General features: G+C 39.2%; 1 protein-coding gene across 1 annotated transcript in view; it reads left to right on the top strand.

The window, feature by feature from the left end:
* Positions 1–20,802, top strand: part of GPD2 (glycerol-3-phosphate dehydrogenase 2) — a 236,629-nt gene that overhangs the window by 3,502 nt on the left and 212,325 nt on the right. Inside the window, exon 2 of the mRNA XM_069574386.1 lies at positions 3,064–3,247. The gene's annotated coding sequence lies outside the window, so the exon portion shown is untranslated. The remainder of the gene's footprint in view (positions 1–3,063; positions 3,248–20,802) is intronic.

Raw genomic sequence — 20,802 nt, 5'->3', positions numbered from 1 at the left:
AAGTGTCTTTTAATTTCATGGCTGCAATCACCATCTGCAGTGATTTTGGAGGCCCCCAAAATAAAGTCTGACACTGTTTCCACTGTTTCCCCATCTATTTCCCATGAAGTGATGGGACCAGATGCCATGATCTTACATTACCTCCTGTAAAATCAGCCAGTGGAAATTTGCACTATGATGCAGGGAGCTCAAACCTGGTGCTCTGTGACAACCTTAAGGGGTGGGATGGGGTGGGAGGTGGGAGGGAGCTTCAGGAGGGAGGTGTCATGCCTATATGTATGGCTGGTTCATGTTGATATATGGCAGAAACCAACACAATATTATAAAGCAGTTATCCTCCAATTAAAAATAAATAAATTTTAATTTTAAAAACAGTTTAACAGACTGAGAATTAGAGTATCCAGACTAAAACAGGAACATGCCCAATTTTAGAGAGGTGAAAAAAACCTTAGTTCTAGGACCAGTAGAAGTGAAACAATCAGTTTTCTCAAAAGCAAAAAAAAAAAAAACCAACAAAACAAAACAAAAACAGAACCATCATGCTTAAATTTGTAAAAGTAGGAAACTGAAAAATTTGGAAATCTTTTGTTTGGATCTCTTTGACACCACACCATAAAGGTTGTTACATTTTTTTTTTAACTGAATGTTTTAGCATGTGGACATTTCTCAATATTTCCAAAGTTTCTGTGTACCTGAAGTTAAATCCTTTGAAAAGACTTCTCTAAGGTAACAGTATTGAAGAATTTATTAGAGAAACTATTGTGCAGTCTTGCCTTATTACTCAGTTAATCCTGATCTATGTTTAGAGAGGTCTGCCAGCCAGGTTGAGGCTTCAAAGAAATGAGCACAAACATTTGCTGTTTCCTGTGCAGTAGTGCAGTAGAGATGGAAAATAGTTTGGGTGATAGAAAATTCATTTTGGACACTATCATTGAAGTCCTAAAATAAGCAAATGCAATAACTTTTCAATGGATAAACAATAAAAAGCTACTGGATTCTCAGTATTCCAAATGAAAAGGGGCAAGCAAGATTATAGAGCTAGGAGCTTTCTGCATTTAAAAAGCCAAGAAATAAAGGTAGGTGGTGTTCTTAAAAGAAGGTTGACTAAATTCAGCAAAATTAACGGCTTCCAACATTGGTTCAAATTATGAACATACATATATAACCGGTTCTTTTTTTTTTCCTCCTGATTTCAATGATTTATCCCCAAGTTGTAGAGCCTTTGGTAACTCCTTGATGGGACCCATTATAGACAACTTTGTTTTTCCTGCATAAATTATAACATCAAACCTGGATTTGTTAACAGTGAATTTCTAAAACTTCTTAGTGGAGGCTTTAGGATCCCAGGCCTGTGTGCTCTCTGATTCATTCCTGGCTCTTCTCTCCCCATCTCTGGTTTGTAATCACAGAGGAGCTGATCCTGCAAGCAGTGAGCAGCATTGCCTTGCCTTCCCTGAGGAACTAGTGCCAGCTGGGTGTGACCAGTGGGAAGCAGGAAAGGAGAGAACTGGAGGATGGGGCAAGCATAATATTCCTCATCTGCCCCCTGCTCTGAAAAGTGAAAGTGTTAGTCGCTCAGTCCTGTCTGAATCTGTGACCCAATGGACTGTAGCCCACCAGGCTCCTCTGTCCATGAAATTCTCCAGGCAAGAATACTGGAATGGGTAGCCATTCCCTTCTCCAGGGGATCTTCCTCACCCAGGTATTGAACTTGTCTCCTGCATTGCAGGCAGATTCTTTACTCTCTCGGCCACCAGGGAAGCCTGAATGCCTTGTGACCCTTGACCCTGGGCTCCAGTAACATCGCCTTTTCTCTTTATTCCTCCCACTTAAGAATTATAGTTGTTTTATCCTATTTTTCAGGATAGTTGTTTTATCCTAGAGTCACTGCCTTCTTTGAGGGCTCTCTTCTCCCTTTTGTCACCTATTTTTACAAATTCCTTGAGTTAAATTCTCCCTGTGTTGACTTCTTAGAGCAGTTTCTGTTTGGAGCCTGACTCTACATCCTGTTGAAAGGCATCAATGATATACATGAAAAACTCTGTTACTCCTTGATTTTCTTTTGCTGGAAATTCTTTATTTTAAATGTGCTATTTAAAAGTGCTAATGAAGATTCAGTCCTCAAAAAAGCAGAAACCCCACACATTTAAAAACAATTTTCCGTGGTCACAATATTCAAAACTGTAAATACAAAATAGTATAAGCTTATATAAGTCAGATCGGAGCTATATTTAGCTGAGACTGATATATAAATTCCATCCTAAAAAGAAAAGTAGCATGTGATACCTGTCAGGACAATTACATCACACATTCTATATAAGGGCTACTCATTTACCAGCTTATTTGCCAGTGGTCTGTTTTCTCATATCAGAGAGAAAGGAGGGGGAGAGAAGGAAAGAAAAAAAAACCCAGAACTTTCTGTACTACCAACTGGAAATGCCATGTGAGTCCTTGAATAATATTTTTAAATCTTAATTATGTTTACACTTTTTTTCCTCGTATTTTCTGCTATTGCTTCTCTCCTCCCCACGTCTGTAAGCAGGTCTCTTGCTAAACGTTCACTGTCCCAAGACATGGGGAAAAAAAGGCAAAACAAAAGTAATCTATGCATGCTTCTGGCTTTGTTTTATAGAATCCTGAATTCTCAGGGAAAAGGGTTTCTGGACAGGACTAAATATCCTGAAGGAGCTTCAGAGGCAGACAGTGTTTCCTTGAAAGTAGGAAGAGGATACCCACAGGCACATAGAAGGGGAGAGAGAAACAGCGTGATGGATGTTTCCTGAGGAAGATACAAGGAGCTGGGAGCTGATACTGGAGGAGTTGTTGAAGCACAGAATCAAGGGTAGATGGCAAACCAGTCCCTTGAGGTCATGGTTCTAGTATCCAGATGTGTCGTGGCAGATGAATCATCACACAAATACCACCTGGACCTCATTCATCTGTACCAGTGCTTACCTTAGTTCTTCCTTATGTTGGCCAGTCAGCACGCCAAGTAGCCACAAGGACAGTCAGGATATGTGTGGGAGCCACCAGGAATGATCTCTTCGTTTTTTGTGTTCTTAGCACTTCAGCATGAAAAGATGAAAACCATCACAAATGCAGCAATGCCACAATGCCACAAAACTGCTAGCAAATGCAGCTGACACAGAGAAAATGGATCCAAGAGATGGAGGGGAATTGGGAGTTCAAGACATTTGAGCCTGGATCAAACTATTCCTGAAGCTCATGAGACCTATCAGATTCTCATGTGAGTAAATCAGTTCTCTTTTAGCTACAGTCAATTGGGACTGAATTTTCTGCTATTTGAATTGGAAAGAGATATACTTGTCTCTAATACCTACCTGTTCAAGGCCTTAGTGCTGGGACAGAAGTGCACGTACAGAACTTACTGGATGACTAAATTTGATGAATACACATAGTATATAATTTATTATGTTACTGTTACTAGGCAGGGGGGAGGGAACATTTCATATTGTTACATAGGGAGTGGCATGTCAAAATCAAATAGGAATGCCCATTTTGGGTTAAACGTCTTTCCCTGGGGGGCAGAAGGTAAAGAATCTGCCTGCAGTGCAGGAGACCTGGGTTCAATCCCTGGGTGAGGAAGATCCCCTGGAGAAAGGAATGGCTACCCACTCCAGTATTCTTGCCTGGAAAATTCCATGGACAGAGGAGTCTGGCGGGCTACAGTCCATGGGGTCGCAAAGAGTCATACATGACAGCGACTAACTCCAGGGAGGATGAAACTCTTCTTGTCACAGAGACATTAAACCCTTCTACCATCACAACAGAGAGTATAGTGGTAAAAGCTGGAGACAGGAAACTCGGCAACCTTTTTGGTCTGTGTGTATCTCCCACCTTTTTACTGTCGATGCACCCAGCCTCAGCTCCCTGTCCTAGTCAGTGAAAACTGGTTCCCCAAGTTGCCTGTGTTGCTTCATGTATTAGTACCTTTGCACAAGCTCTTTCCTCAGGTTGGAATGAACTTCCCATACAGTCTACCCTTCAATACTCAGTTCAGAGACTTTAGCTTCTGTGAAATTTTACCTGACACCAAAACACTGCCATGCTCCCTACATCTCCCACCTACACACTCTAAAATTGATCAGTTACTTGTCATACTCTGTTGTGACCCATATTCAATTTTTTGTTTATTTCTCTATCTCCCCTCTTAAACTGACCTCTATAAGGGCAAAAATTCTCTCTAATTTATCTTGAAATTTTTAGGACCTGGCCATTGGGCTATCTACAGTTATTTGTAAATAGTGGAAATCATAGACTACATTAAATAAATGAATGTGGAAGCAGAAATAGTCATACATTTTTACAGCTGAGATCTTAGAGTCCACCTTATCCTTGTGAATGAAAACATTTACCATAGTAACAAGAATAACAAAGAAATAAATTCTAAGAGACTGATTTTATTGGAACCCATCGCATGATAGCATTCTTTATTCTTGAGCAAATTGTAACCATATATTACAAAGTTTAAGAATTCTCACTTTTTAAACTTTGGCTAAGTTACTTCTCTTTTTTAAATTTTAAGATGTTCTTTTCCTTTAAGTATTTTATACCTATAAGTATTTTATACCCCAGGGTATAAAATTGCTCCCTAGAACTATGCAATATTTGTGATTACAGAATATTTTAGTATAGCCAAGAACCAAAACATTAATTCAGATAGCAAATGAAATCAGATACTTAAAAGAGCCAAGTTAATTATACCTGGAAAAAGACCCTCTACTCACTTTGCACACACACACACACGCGCGCGCACGTTCGCTCGCACACACAAACACATGACATTTATATCTATATTCTTTAATAATTCCATGATTTCAACATTTTTGTGTAGGAAGGGAGGTGCTGTCACTTGAAAAGGTTACTGTGATGCATCCTGTTTCTTACAGACCTATAGGAATCTGGGCATGGTTAGAAGCAGGAGGATGAACAAAGTGAGAATCGACATAACTGAATAAAAATGTAGCCAGTTATCTCCATTTACGGTAGACTCGGTGCAGGTTATGTTATATTTAGGGAAATTTTTCTCTTCCTTAACATGAACTGTCTTTGATAATTATTATTTGCCTTTGGGAGATATGCTTGTGTAGAATTCAGTGGATGACCAAGAATAAGGTGGCAAATCTTCACTGCTACCAGTGGGCACAAGTTGAAATGCAAACTCTACAAGGGGCTGTGCTTTTAGAGACCCTCTATAGTGTTATCTCATAATGCTTAACTCAGGCTTGGGAAAAGTGTTGCTGCAAATATACAAATATAATAATATCCTGTGGGTTGCATTGATTGGGAAGAGGGCTGGATCTTTCATGAAATTAAACTACCATGAGTAGGGCAAACCGTGGTAAAGATGTATAGTATAGAGACCTGAAGACAGGCACTCCCTGACGGTTCAGTGGGTAAAGAATCTGCCTGTAAGGCAGGAGACACATGAGGTGTGGGTTTGATCCCTGAGTCAGGAAGATGGCAACCCACTCCAGTATTCTTGCTTGGTGAATCCCCTGGATTCTTCCGTTTGTTTCTCACCTTCAGTCAGTATTAACATCTGCACAGACTTGAGTGGTGGTGGGGGACGGGGGAGTATGAGACAATCAAAGCAAAGAAGAGCACCGCAAATTATAACCTTCTGCACATCACACTTCCCTGAGGCCAGGAGTGTGATCCCAAGGTCTGGCAAGTAGCAGGTGAGTGAATGGTGGCCTCTGAAGGCAAAAGAGGAGAACAGGGCCCTGAAAGAGCTGTAGATGCACAGACAACTCAGGAGAGGGGGCAGAAACTTTCTTTGCCAAAGCTGTCAGAGCTTCTTGTCCATTCTAACTCTAAACATTGTATCCCCTCACCCCTATTTCCTTCCCCTCAAAATCTGACTATCTCCTCCCTCTTCCTTCACTTTTTATCATTTTTTACTTGAATTCTGACAACAGCTGCCTGTATTGTTTCCTACCACTAGTGCTTCCTTGCCCTGGTCAGGTTCTGCTCCACACGACTGCCATGGGACTGCCATGCTTGTCTTTCTAAAGAGTGTTGGCCCTTGACCTTCCCCAGTGCTTGGCCAGTACCTCCAGTAAAAACCTTCCTTCTGCTTGTTTACTGTCCTTGGGATTTCTATTGAAAGTTGCACTTTTCTTTCAGAGACGTAGGTTTTTCAAGCTGGTAGCCATTTGTTCATTAAGAGATGCCATTAGAGTCATTTGTCAAGATGATTTCATTTAAAGATTTACCCACTTAAAGATTACTCAAGTTTTCAGTATTGAGACAGATGGCAACACAGCAGAAGCTTGATGTGATGTCTTGGAGAATCTGTCAGTTTTGTTTGGGAAAGTAAATGTTCATATAGTCAAAGGCTTTTTTAGATAATTCCATAATCTCATCAAATATTTTTGGTCCTAGATGAATCTGTAGATGGTAATGTGGGCCGTGCTAGAGACCATGGTGGGGTCTTTGAACACAGATTTGGAATACAAATAGACCAATTTGGGGGCGCAAGGATCTTTACCACTGCATCTTGTCTTTATCACATTACATCTGGGGCTTTATTATACACAAAGCTCACTTAATTTCCTGGAAGTTAGTTATTTATAGCATTTTCAAAAGTCTTCTATGAAGTTAAATTCATACCCACATTTCTAATATGTGTGATGGTTTATAAAAACTTGGAAGAGGAAGGAGGAAACAGAAAATATGCTCCTTATCCCAATAAGTCATAGTATTGAAAAGCGACCCAGATATAGCTTTGAAATCCAGTCTGGAGCTCCCATTATCCCTCTCTTTTCCTATCTTTGGTCTTTTTTTTTTTTTTAACTATGCTGGGTCTTTGTTGCAATACTCTAACTTTGCATAGGCGCTGGAGAGCTCAGGCTAGGTAGTTGCCCCACAGCATGTGAGATCTTAGTTCCCTGACCAGGGATCAAACCTGTGTCCCTGCTTTGGAAGGTGGATTCCTAACCTCTGGACCACCAGCAAAGTCCCTTTGGTCTATCTTGAATGGTCTATCTATATCTTAGAGAAGTATATCACTGATGTCTTCATAAGTGACATTGGTATAAAATTTCTCCTTATATTAACAATGTTGTTATAATACATTCAACGTTGGTATTTAGTTTATATGCCTTAAATCCAAAAGCTCTTCTTCACCCACTGCTGCCCACGTATGCTGACAACTCTTCTGATCCCAGCAGGAGTAACAGATTTCATTTCTTAAACATTGCAGAACTACAACCAGAGTGTTATTATTAGATGAAAGATCTCATACTGGCTTTGCAATAGGGAAAAAAGAAAGAATCGAGATGAAAAGAATCTAGGCTATTTAAAAATGCCCCACATTTTCAAAACTAATTCCATTTTGTTTTCAAAGGTAACATATTCAAATGGCTCAAAATTCAAAGGGTAAAATTACATCCAGAGAATAATTTCCATCATATCCCTGTTCCCCTGCCATGAAGTTCAGGCTAAACCAATGTTTTAAAATGTTTGTGTTTTCTCCCAGAGATAGTCTACATGTATACAACCAAATGTGAGTTCGCACATTTGTTTAAGTATGTTTGTTATCTGTTTTCCCTTAACAGCTTATTTGGGAGATAGTATTGTATCAGTACATAAAGGGCTTTTATTTTTTTCTGGTTGCATACTATTCCCTTGCAGGAATATCCATAATTTATTTTATCAGTACCTAGTAAATGAATATGTAAGCTGTTTCTAAAGTTTTGCTAACACAAAGAAATCCCTGCACCTACATCATTTGCTTTAAGGATAGAGATTTCTTTAGTATAAACTCCTAGACATTGAATTTCTTGCTTAAAACTATAAATTTTTAAAGAATGTAATTTATTCATTTTTTTGAATTGTGATAAAAATTTGAAAGGAACAAAAGGATGAATCTTGAAAAGTAAGTTTTCCTCATGCCCCCTTTGCCCAACCCCACACTTCCTTTCCCCAGAAACCAATATGTCACCAGCTTCTTATATATCCCTTCAGAGACTTACTCACACACCTAGCACACACATGTACAGACTCCTATGCAGGAGAATGTCCACATGAGAGAATTTAATGTATTTAGGCAAATACGTATTTTCTTCTAAATTGTAGTCTGCAGAGATCATAAGACTCTTGCTAATATGGCTGACAGCATTCAGTGTAACCATTTAAGTCAGGGACATATTTTTATTGCCTCATGCACCATCAGCATTTAGAGTAATTCTACCACTTTTATCTGTGCACAGCTGTTCTGTGTGGAGGGAAGGAAGCATATGGAATAAAGAGCCTTGCACTGTCCTCAGCCAAAAACTGTCTAAGGAGATCTGGTATGGAGTTTGACTTGTGCGTATGGTGAGCCATAGTTACCCTGTAATTCTGTACTCTTATTTAGGGCTTCTCTACCCCTTTTTCTGTGTTGGATTCTCTGTTCTCTCTGCCCATGTACTCCTCTTTCTCTTAGTGCTCTCCCCCAAATTCTCCTCCCTGCCAACATACATTTTCTTTCTCTCAGAGTATATTTTCCAGTAGACTCAGAGCAAGAGTATATAGGAGGTAAATTTTTAAAGATCCTACATTTCTGACAATCTCTTTATTCTTTCTTATAACCTAATTAACAGTTTGGCTGATGATACAGTTTTAGGTGGGAAATACTTTTTTTCAGAAATTTAAAGTCATTGCTCCAGTCCCAATCTTACTGTTAAGAAATGCAACACTATTGTGATTCTTGACCTGATATTTTCCTCTCTGGAAACTTTGGGGATCTTTCCTTTGTCTTCATTATTCAAAAATTTTCCAGCGTTAATGCTTGGATGTGATTCTGTTTTCGTCCATCATATTGAACACTGAATAGGCCTTTCAGTTTGGAAATTAATATCTTACAGTTATGGGGAATTTTCTTGGATTATTTCACTAATGATTTCCTCTTGTATGTTTTCTTTTTTCTCCATTTCTGGAAATATCTTCATTATACATTATACGTTAGATCTTCTGGTCTAGTACTTTAATTTCTTATCACTTTTCTACTTGTTTTTATTTAATTTTGTTTCTGTTATATTTTTAAAGAAAATTCCGCCCCTGTATTTTCCAATTGATAGTCTCATAAACTTAATTTTTAACTTATTTTTATGGTTGGAAAATATATATAACATAGATTTACCATTTTAACCAGTATTAGGTGTACGGTGCAGTGGCATTAAGTAAGTTCACACTGTTGTGCGACCATCACTACCATTCACCTCCAGAACTTTCTCATCTTCCTAAACTGAAACTCTGTACCCGTTAAGTTACAGCTCCTGTTCCTTCCTTCCCCAAGTCTCCTATCCCCTCTGCATTAGAGATTTTCTCAGATGTCTTATAATCCTTGATTTTCTGCTTCCAGGTAAGAATGAAAGGCTAAAAGTTGATTGGGAGCTCTGAATGCATACACCCATATGGAACTCACCGATCATGAGCTTTACTTCAAGGTGATCTGGAAAGACTATTTGTTGGATATCCTGGTTAGCTATAGTTTTAGATCTTTCCAGGTGGAATGGCCAGGTATTAGGGAAAAGTCCACCTTTCTGCTTTGTGGAGGGTCAAGATTTGGCTGCCAGTGTCCTGGGAGCTGAGTGGAAAAGGGGCTTGAAGGGATGTTTTCAATAGAATATTAGGTCTTCAAATGTGCCTGGCTTCTATACGTCCAGAATAACACGAGGGACTTATTCCAAAGTGGGGAGAGTTGATCTTCCTTTGGCATCAGTTTGAAAAGGAATTCACAGAGAGAACTGCTTCCTGGTCAGCTTTCACCCAATCCTCCAGGACACTGTTCCTCCTTCATTTTCAGTTTCAGAATTCCCTAGAGCTGTCATTTCTTGGAAGATTCTGTTGTGTTAATGGAGGTGTTTCTCAGCTTTCTCCCTAACTAATTTAGTTTCCTCTCTTTGAGATCTGCTAAGTCTGTCAGATTTCATTCACCTATTTTCCAGTTTTCAAAAGTATGTTGCTGTCATCTCCTCTCTTTCTCCTTGTTTGTTTTTTTTTTTTTTAAGCTTTTTATTTTGTATTGGGGTATATAGCCAATTGACAATGTTGTAATAGTTTCAGGAGAAGGGACTCAGCCCTACACATATATGTATCCATTCTCACCCTACACCCCCTCCCATCCAGGTTGCCACATAACATTGAGCAGAGTTCCCTGTGCTATACAGTAGGTCCTTGTTGGTTATCCATTTTAAATATAGCAGAGTGTACATGCCAATCCCAAACTCCCTAACTATCCCTTTCCCCCCATCCTTGTGTGTGTGTCTTTAAAAAGATTTCTTTCACCGGATTTCCTGAAGTGTTGGCAGTTAATGTGTGTGTTCAGTCCTTACTTCTGCCCACCCTGGCATAGCATATTTAATGCTTGCCTGGAAAAAGAGGATAAGGATCTCCTTGATTCAACAAGCTTCTAATAAATACGTTTTGGAAATAAGTTTTATACTACTAACTTAATATTGCCTCATTGAAAATTCTCTCACTTCCTCATTTTAAGGAAATATTTAGAAATTGGTTTATTTCTCCACCACTAAGTTACTCACCCTGGACCTAAGTCATGAAGTGGCTATTCTACTTAGGCAGTTGACATGTCAGGAAATAAATCTCCTTTTTGATAGTGTAATCAGTCCATAGACACTCTATTAGGAGGAATAATCATTAAGAGAATTATATTTACTTATGGTGGATTTTAAATTATTTGGGTAATTTGGTTCCCATTTATCAATACAGGGGCTCCTCTAGTTTTGGGTTTTTTTTTTTTTTTAAGATTCACATATTTTCTTTGAGGTCATTGCAGTTTGTCAAAGTAGTGTCGCACCTAATGGAAGTGAAATAAACTTAAAAATAAAAATAGCACCTGTTTATTACTCAGATATATCTGTTCCCTCTGCTTCATTTTAGTCATAGCTATTTAATTTCCTGAAACAAAAAACAAACAGATTTTTCACTAATGTCAGTACTGCAGAGCTAGCATGGGACAGAAGAGCCAGCTGTACTCGATTTCATCTTATGCATCATCAACAAAATTGGCAGCTAGGTTCTGATTTCAGAGCCTTTATGGTTAATGATGATGTACAAGCTGTGCTTGATTTTTAGATATAAGCCTAGTCTTTGCTGACAGAAAAATCTATTTTTGATTTGTAAATTGAGCAAATTTGATCCGAAATTATTTATGTAGGATAAACGCAGATCATGAAGATAGCATTTTTAGATTCACATTTCTAACCCTAAAACCACTCCAGTTCATTATTATTATCATCACTGTCATCCTTATAAATATTAGCACTACAATGATGGTAACTAAGTATTTAACTAAAACTGCAGTTAAGTTTTGTGAATGAGTCATATATTGACGAGTATACTAACTTAAGAATATGACTGCAATGAAAAGAAGCAACCGAACTAATTAGCAATCTATTCTCTTAGCATCCCTATTCTGTGTATAAGACTAATTCAGATCATGTTGCAAGAGATTATGGGTAACATCTGATATTATGTAAAGAATGGTGAAGCAAATAGGTGTGAAAGAGGGAAAAAATGCTTCTTTGATTATAAGCTCTTTGACAATAGCAATTATAACTCAGTCATTGCTTCAAGCAACTACTATAGTTTTTGAATTCATACAAGTCAATTTTTATCATACTTGCTAATGTAATGCTGTTGAATTTTTTAATAGAAGCAGCAGTATTGGCCTACTGCAAATTATGGAGCTATGAAATCTTGTCTTAGATGTTCTGTTCTCTTGTCCCTAGTTAGGAGCCCCCCAACACACACACCATCCACCCCTCCACTCCCATTCTTTCATGCTTCCCTGTTTCCTGGTGGTACTGCTCCCAAACCTCTGCTCAGGCTTGCTCCTCCCTTATTCCATACCTGTCACTCCTCAACCTTATCAAAACTTATCTGCCCTTTGTCCCATTCTTTTAAGATTTTGCAAGGACACACATGTTAAGAGCTTAAAACTGTTTATTTTCTTACTATGTTATCCTTCTAGGAGTACAGATTTGCATTTTTAAGAGGAACTCTTGAAGACCTATTGCCAGCAGTAGAAATGTCACATCCTTCTGTCTGTCAAGAGTGGCAAAAATCCATATCCTACAATAACCGGCTTTTACTTATTGATTCTACCCAGCCTAAAATGTGTGTTTTTGAAGCATAATGAGATACAGATTAAGAGCAAGGGCTTTGCAGTCAAATGGATCTAATTTTGAAACTAAGCTCTGACACTTATTAGCTATTGGTCATAATTTACTTGTCTTTAAGATGGGATACCAATAGCTACCCCTTAGGGTTGTAGTGAGATGTAAGTAAATGAATGTAAGTGAGATGTAAATGAATGTAAATGTAAGTGAGAAGTAAGTAAATGAATGCATATAAAATTATCACTATAATGTTGAGAAATAGTGGAAGTTCAGTAATTGGGACTGCTATTATTATTTGCATAATTCATTTATTAATATATAACATATTCTTCTAAATTGTTGATTTTTCTTAATCTCAAATACTGGTTCTATATAAATATACCTAAATAAACCAAGAATATGTAAGGCTTTGTTTCTTTAAGACTTTGCCTATAATAATCATTAAACAAATATCAAATTTTATTTAATTCACCATGAAATGTCTTTGCTTACAATATGTATTTCCTATAAGGAAGAAATGGTTTAACTGCTATATTTAAAATGGATAACCAACAAGGACCCTCTATAGCACATGGAACTCTGCTTAATGTTGTGTGGCAGCCTGGATAGGAGGGAGGTTTGGAGGAGAATGGATACATGTATATATAAAGCTGAGTCCTTTCGCTGTTCACCTGAAACTATCACAACATTGTTAATTGGCTATACCCCAATATTAAATAAAAAGTTCAAAAGAAAATATAAAAGAAATGGTTTAAATAAAGAAAAGGATAGGTTTTCACATCAATGTACTTTAATTGAACCAAACCATTTTTTGTGGTTTTCTTCACTAAGATCAAGTGAAATATGCACCATCTCTTTTCTTATCAGTAAAACAGAAACCTTACAAATTATAAGCAATAAACCAGTATCCTAGGGCCCAATTTACTATTAAGAAGCACATTAGATACCTTTAGATTACTAGCAAGGTACAACATATTACACTCTGGGATCCTAAAGAGTTAATTTATCCTTATAAAGTGCAACCTGGCTTATTATCAAGGAATAATTTAAACATACCAGGACTCAGTGACCCCACAGAGACTGAGCCAGAATTGTATTTGAGTGTCTCCTGCAAAGGTACAGGTCAGCAGTGGTCTGATGCAGGGGCAGGGGCTCTGGTGCAGCAGACCCGAGTAAGGCATAAGCCCTCTTGGAGGGCTTTCCTGGTAGCTCAGACGGTAAAGCCTATAATGTGGGATACCCAGGTTCGATCCCTGGGTCGGAAAGATTCCCTGGAGAAGAAATTGGCAACCCATTCCAATATTCTTGCCTGGAAAATCCCATGGATGGAGGGGGTCACAAAGAGTCGGGCACGACTAAGCGACTTCACTTTTACTTTCACTCTTGGAGGAGGTCACCATTAACTCCACCATAGAGCCACCAAAACTTACACAGGACTGGGAAACAGACTCTGGGGGGGCACAGACAGAACCTGGTGCACACCAGGACCTAGGAGAAAGGAGCAGTGACCCCACAAGAGACTTATCTAGACTTGCCCATCAGTGTCCAGGAGTCGTGAGTGTCTAGGAGTCTCCAGCGGAGGCGTGGGTCAACAGTGGCCTGCTGCAGGGTTGGGGCCACTGAGTGCAGCAATGCATGCATGGGACCTTTTGAAGGAGGTCACCATTATCTTCATTGAAGTGAAGTGAAGTTGCTTAGTTGTGTCCAAGTCTTTGCAACCCTGTGGACTGTAGCCTATCAGGCTCCTCTGTCCATGGGATTTTCCAGGCAGTAGTCCTGGAGTGGATTGCCATTTCCTTCTCTAGGGGATCTTCCCAACCCAGAGATGGAACCCGGGTCTCTCGCATTGTAGACAGATGCCACCAGGGAAGTCTATTATCTTCGTTACCTTTACCATAGTTTGGCCTCAGGTCAAACAACAGGGAAGGAACACAGCCCCAGCCATCAACGGAAAATTGGATTGAAGATTTACTGAGCATGGCCCCACCCATCAGAACAAGACCCAATTTCCCCCTCAGTCAGTCTCTCCTATCCAGAAGCTTCCATAAGCCTCTTATCCTTATCCATCAGAGGGCAGACAGAATGAAAACCACAATCACAGGAAACTAACCAAACTGATCGCATGGACCACAGCTTTGTCTAACTCAATGAAACTCGCCCCTGTGGGGCCACCCAGGACGGGTGGGTCACAGTGGAGAGGTCTGACAGAATGTGGTCCACTGGAGAAGGGAATGGCAAACCACTTCAGTATTCTTGCCTTGAGAACCCCATGAACAGCATGAAAAGGACACTGAAAGATGAACTCCCCAGATCGGTAGGTGCTCAGTATGCTACTGGAGATCAGTGGAGACATAACTCCAGAAAGAATGAAGGGATGGAGCCAAAGCAAAAGCAATACCCAGTTGTGGATGTGTCCGGTGATGAAAGTAAAATCTGATGCTATAAAGAGCAATATTGCATAGGAATGTGGAATGTTAGGTCCATGAATCAAGGCAAATTGGAAGTGGGTCAAACAGGAGATGGCAAGAGTAAACATCGACATTTTAGGAATCAGTGAACTAAAATGGACTGGAACCAGTGAATTTAAATCAGATAACCATTATATCTACTACTGTGAGCAAGAAACCTTAGAAGAAATGGAGTGGCTCTCATAGTCAACAAAAGAGTCCAAAATGCAGTACTTGATGAAATTTCAAAAATAACAAAATGATCTCTGTTCCTTTCCAAGGCAAACCATTCAACATCACAGTAATCCAAGTCTATGACCTGACCAGTAATGCTGAAGAAGCTGAATGGTTCTATGAACTCCTACAAGACCTTCTAGAACTAATATCCAAAAAAGATGTCCTTTTCATTATGGGGGACTGGAATGCAAAAGTAGGAAGTCAAGAAACACCTGGAATAACAGGCAAATTTCACCTTGGAGTACAGAATGAAGCAGGGCAAAGGCTAACAGAGTTTTGCCAAGAGAACGCACTGGTCATAGCAAACACCCTCTTCCAACAACACAACAGAAGACTCCATACATGGACATCACCAGATGGTCAATGCTGAAATCAGATTGATTATATTCTTTGCAGCTGAAGATGGAGAAGCACTATACAGTCAGCAAAAACAAGACTGGGAGCTGACTGTGTCTTAGATCATGAACTCCTTATTGCCAAATTCAGACTTAAATTGAAGAAAGTAGGGAAAACCACTAGACCATTCAGTTATGACCTAAATCAAATCCCTTACAATTATACAGTGGAAGTGAGAAATAGATTCAAGGGATTAGATCTGATAGAGTGCCTGAAGAACTATGGACGGAGTTTCATGACATTGTACAAGAGGCAGTGATCAAGACTATCCCCAAGAAAAAGAAATGCAAAAAGGCAAAAGGGTTGTCTCAAGAGGCCTTAAAAACAGATGAGAAAAGAAGAGAAGCAAAAGGCAAAGGAGAAAAGGAAGTTCAGTTCAGTTGCTCAGTCGTCTCCGACTCTTTGCGACCCCATGACTGCAGCACACCAGTCTTCCCTGTCCATCACCAACTCCTGGAGTTTACTGAAACTCATATCTGTCTAGTCGAAGATGCCATCCAACCATCTCATCCTCTGTCATCCCCTTCTCGTCCCGTCTTCAATCTTTCCCAGCATCAGGGTCTTTTCCATTGAGTCAGTTCTTTGCATCAAGTGGCAAAAGTATTGGAGTTTCAGCTTCAGCATCAGTCCTTCCAATGGATGTTTAGGATTGATTCCCTTTAGGATAGACTGGTTGGATCTCCTTGCAGTCCAAGGGACTCACTAGAGTCTTCTCCAGCACCACAGTTCAAAAGCATCAATTCTTCAGTGCTCAGCTTTCTTTATAGTCCAACTCTCACATCCATACATGACTACTGGAAAAACCAGAGCTTTGACTAGACGAACTTTTGTAGACAAAGTAATGTCTCTGCTCTTTAATATATTGTCTAGATTGGTCATGGCTATTCTTCCAAGGAGCAAGCATCTTTTAATTTCACAGCTGCAGTCATCATCTGCAGTGATTTTGAAGCTCAAAAAAATAAAGTCTGCCGCTGTTTCCACTTTTTCCCCACCTATTTGCCATGAAGTGATGGGACCAGATATTCATTTGAATTCAGAGTTCTGAAGAATAGCAAGGAGAGATAAGAAAGCCTTCCTCAGTGATCAACTGAAAGAAATAGTGGAAAATAATAGAATGGGAAAGATTAGAGATCTCTTCAAGAAAATCAGAGATAACAAGGGAACATTTCATGCAAAGATGAGCACAATAAAGGACAGAAATGGTATGGACCTAAAACAGAAGTAGAAGATATTAAGAAGAGGTAGCAAAAATACACAGAAGAACTATACAAAAAAGATCTTCATGACCCAGATAATCACAATGGTGTGATCACTCACTTTGAGCCAGACATCCTGGAATGCAGAGTCATCACTAGGAACAAATCTAGTGGAGTTGATAGAATTCCAGTTGAGCTATTTCAAATCCTAAAAGATGCTGCTGTGAAAGTGCTGCACTCAATATGCCAGAAAATTTGGAAAACTCAGCAATGGCCACAGGACTGAAAAAGGTCAGTTTTCATTCCAATCCTAAAGAAAGGCAATGCCAAAGAATGCTCAAAGTACTGCATAATTGCACTCATCTCACATGCTAGCAAAGTAATGCTCAATATTCTCCAAGCCAGGCTTCAACATTATGTGAACTGTGAACTTCCAGATGTTCAAGCAGGATTTAGAAAAGGCAGAGGAACCAGAGATCAAATTGCCAACATCCAATGGATCATCAAAAAAGCAAGAGAGTTTCGGGAAAACATCTACTTCTGCTTTATTGACTATGCCAAAGCCTTTGACTGTGTGGATCACAATAAACTGTGGAAATTTCTTAAAAATGGGAATACCAGACCACCTGACCTGCCTCCTGAGAAATCTGTATGCAGGTCAAGAAGCAACAGTTAGAACTGGACATGGAACAACAGACTGGTTCCAAATAGGAAAAAGAGTATGTCAAGGCTATATATTGTCACCCTGCTTATTTAACTTATATGCAGAGCACCTCATGCAAAATGCCAGGCTGGATGAAGCACAAGCTGAAATCAAGATTGCTGGGAGAAATATAAATAACCTCAGATATGCAGATGACACCACCTTTATGGCAGAAAGTGAAGAGGAGCTAAAGAGCCTCTTGATGTAAGTGCGAGAGGAGAGTGAAAAAGTTGGCTTAAAACTCAACATTCAGGAAACTAAAATCATTGCAAATAGATGGGGAAACAATGGAAACAGCAAGAGGCTTTATTTTTTTGGGCTCCAAAATCACTGCAGATGGTGACAGCAGCCATGAAATTGAAAGATGCTTGCTCCTTGGAAGAAAAGCCATGACCAATCTAGACAATATATTAAAGAGCAGAGACATTACTTTGTCTACAAAAGTTCGTCTAGTCAAAGCTCTGGTTTTTCCAGTAGTCATGTATGGATGTGAGAGTTGGACTATAAAGAAAGCTGAGCACTGAAGAATTGATGCTTTTGAACTTGATATTGGAGAAGACTCTTGAGAGTCCCTTGGACTGCAAGGAGATCCAACCAGTCCATCCTAAAGGAAATCAGTGCTGAATATTCATTGGAAGGACTGATGCTGAAGCTGAAACTCCAATACTTTTGCCACCTGATGCGAAGAACTGACTCATTTGAAAAGACCCTGATGCTGGGAAAGATTGAAGGCAGGAGGAAAAGGGGACGACAGGGGATGAGATGGTTGGATGGCATCTTCAACTCGATGGTTGTGAGTTTGAGTAAGCTCCGAGAGTTGGTGATGGACAGAGAGGCCTGACGTGCTGCAGTCCATGGGGTCGCAAAGAGTTGGACACGACTGAATTGAATTTAAACATTTGGAGAATCTGTTTTAATAACCAACAGCATCAATAATGTTTGGTCCAGTTCTATAGGGTACAATTAGTGAGCTGGGAGTTTTAGAAAATCTTTTAGAAATGAGGGTGAAGACGTTGTTCAAGAATCATTAGAAATGATCATCCAAGCGACCATTTCTAGGTAAAGTATACTTGTTATTTGCAGTGAACTTCAGTCCTGGGAATTTTTTTAAAGTATAGCTGAGTTATAATACTGTACTAGTTTCAGGGGTATAATAAAGTCAGTCAGTATCTATACATATAATATTCTTTTCAGATTATTTTCAATTACAGTTGTTATAAGATATTTATATAGTTCCCTGTGAAAAGTGAAAGCGAATGTTACTCAGTCGTGTCCAACTCTTTGTAATCCCGAACTTTTCCAGGCCAGAATACTGGAGTGGGCATCTGTTCCCTTCTCCAGGAGATATTTCTGACCCAGGACTGAACCCAGGTCTCCGGCACTGCAGGCGGATTCTTTACCAGCTGAACCACTAGGGAAGCCCAGTAGTTCCCTGTGTTATACAGTAAATCCTTGTTGATTGTATATTTTTTATATATAGTACTATTTGTTAATCGTGTACTCCTAACTTATTCCTCCCCCTTTTCCCTGTAGTAACTAATTTTGTTTTCTATTCTGTGAGTCTGTTTCTGTAAATAAATTCACTTGTAAATAAATTCACTTGTACTATTTCTTAGATTCCTCATGTAAATGACATCATATAGTATTAGTCTTGTTCTGTCTTGCTTACTTCACTTAGTATCATAACCTCTGAAAGTGAAATGAAAGTTAGTCACACAGTCATGTCTGACTTTGCAGTTCCATGGACTGCAGCCTGTTCCGCTCCTCTGTCCATGGAATTCTCCAGGGAAGAGTACAGAAGTGGGTTGCCATTTCCTTCTCCAGGGGATTTTCCCAACCTGGGAATCGAACACAGGTCTCCCACATTGCAGGCAGATTCTTTACCAGCTGAATCACAAGGGAAGCCCATGATGATCTCTAGGTCCATCCATATTGCTTCAAATGACATTTCTCTTTTTTATCAGGCCAGGTATCTTTTAAAATTGTTTCTACAGATTGAGTTCAAAATGCTGTCATAATGAGTGACTGATCAGTAACTCTAAATGAGTCTGTTGCAAAATACCAGGCCCTCAAAAATACAATTTGATGTCTAACAAAATCTAAAAGCCTGCCTGTTTGGAAGCTGCTGGATTATCTTTAAGCAGTGAAGAACCCAGGTTAACCTACTTAGTGACTGTGTTGGGGATACAGACATGAATGGAGTAAGAAAACCTTGCCCATCCCCATATTTACCAATGACTATATCTTCTTTCTTCAAAAACTCAGTGTGTTTCTACCCAAATGAAGCCTTGCTTTGTGCTTTCTCTTTGAATTGGAGTCAGCTCACTGGAGTCCACAGCGCAGAGCATACTGGAGAAGAGGGAGTCTCCAGCTTCTAGCTCCAAATGAGATCCATTCACCATCCTGGATTATACTGAGGTCACTCAAAAGCAGTGTCCCTACCAAAACTAATGCTTCTTTCCTATCTCAGCAGTTCCAGGACAACTTCTCTTATCCCTGGCTGGCACACCTGGGAGCTCCGTAGCGTCACAGCTCCCATCTTAAAGTATCCTCCTTCTGTAGGAAGGTGTCCAACACCTATTCTGACCCACATTTTTACCTCTTACCTCAAACATCATCAGGAGCTCAAGCTCACTTTATTACTTTCTCCTTTTATTACCCATGGGCGAAATCCAGCCTGCTGCCTGGTTTTGTGAACGGTTTTATTGGACTCTAGCAGTGTCCATTTCTTTACAGATTGTTTATTGCTGCTTTCACATGAAAAAGGCAGAGCTGAGTGATTGTGAGAGAAGCCTTCCGGCCTGCAAACTTAAAATGTTTACTAGAAGGCTCCTTAAGAAAAGTCTTCTGACCCCTAGCCTAGACCATCCTCATCTGACTCTGTATATCCACTCGTCCTGCTCTTTCAACTTCTGCTGCCATCACGTCTATTCTGCCACTTGGAGCGAACAGTTTATATCAGCAGCCTTGTCTGCATCCTCAGCTTCCATCTCTTTGCTTTTTTTTTTTTTTTTAATTTATTATTTATTTATTTTGGCTGTGGTGGATCTTCATTGCTGCATGCTTAAATTCATAATACGTTGATGGCATGTGTTTACTGTTTTCCTCCCCCCAGTATTACATAAGCTCTGTGAAAGCAGGTATTTTCTCTGTCCTTTCACCTTCATATTATCAGTACATAGGACAGACATAGAAGATCCTCAATAATGATTTCTCAAATAATTGAAATGAATGAACTATTTCCTTTTTTTCTGTCTGTTTCTAGACCATAAGATTCTCAGGAGCAAGGACTTTATCTTTATATATGTCTTTGTAATTTATTTCATAAACACTTGTTGAATGAGTGAGTGAATCATTGATATAAATGAGCAATAACCTAAAGATAAAAGTTATTAACATAATGTTCTACTTTTAAAATTTGCATTGGCATTTTTACTTAAAAAAATCAGAATGATTTCTTTTAGGTTTATACTAATTCCTTTAGAACTAGTGCTAATTTGTGTGGCTTACCCATATGCATCTAAATTAATTTTTCTAACTTTAACTAAGACTTATAAATAAATAAGTGTACATATATGTATGTAGATGAATGGCTATATATACACCTACCCACACATATATAAAACATATGTTAGTCCTGTTCTAAGAATCTGCCAAACTTTCTTGGTAAGACT

This window comes from Ovis canadensis, chromosome 2, assembly GCF_042477335.2.
Source record: "Ovis canadensis isolate MfBH-ARS-UI-01 breed Bighorn chromosome 2, ARS-UI_OviCan_v2, whole genome shotgun sequence".
Classification (NCBI taxonomy): Eukaryota; Metazoa; Chordata; class Mammalia; order Artiodactyla; family Bovidae; genus Ovis; species Ovis canadensis.
The sequence above is the reverse complement of the archived record's forward strand: the minus strand, read 5'-3'. Positions and strand labels throughout refer to the sequence as shown.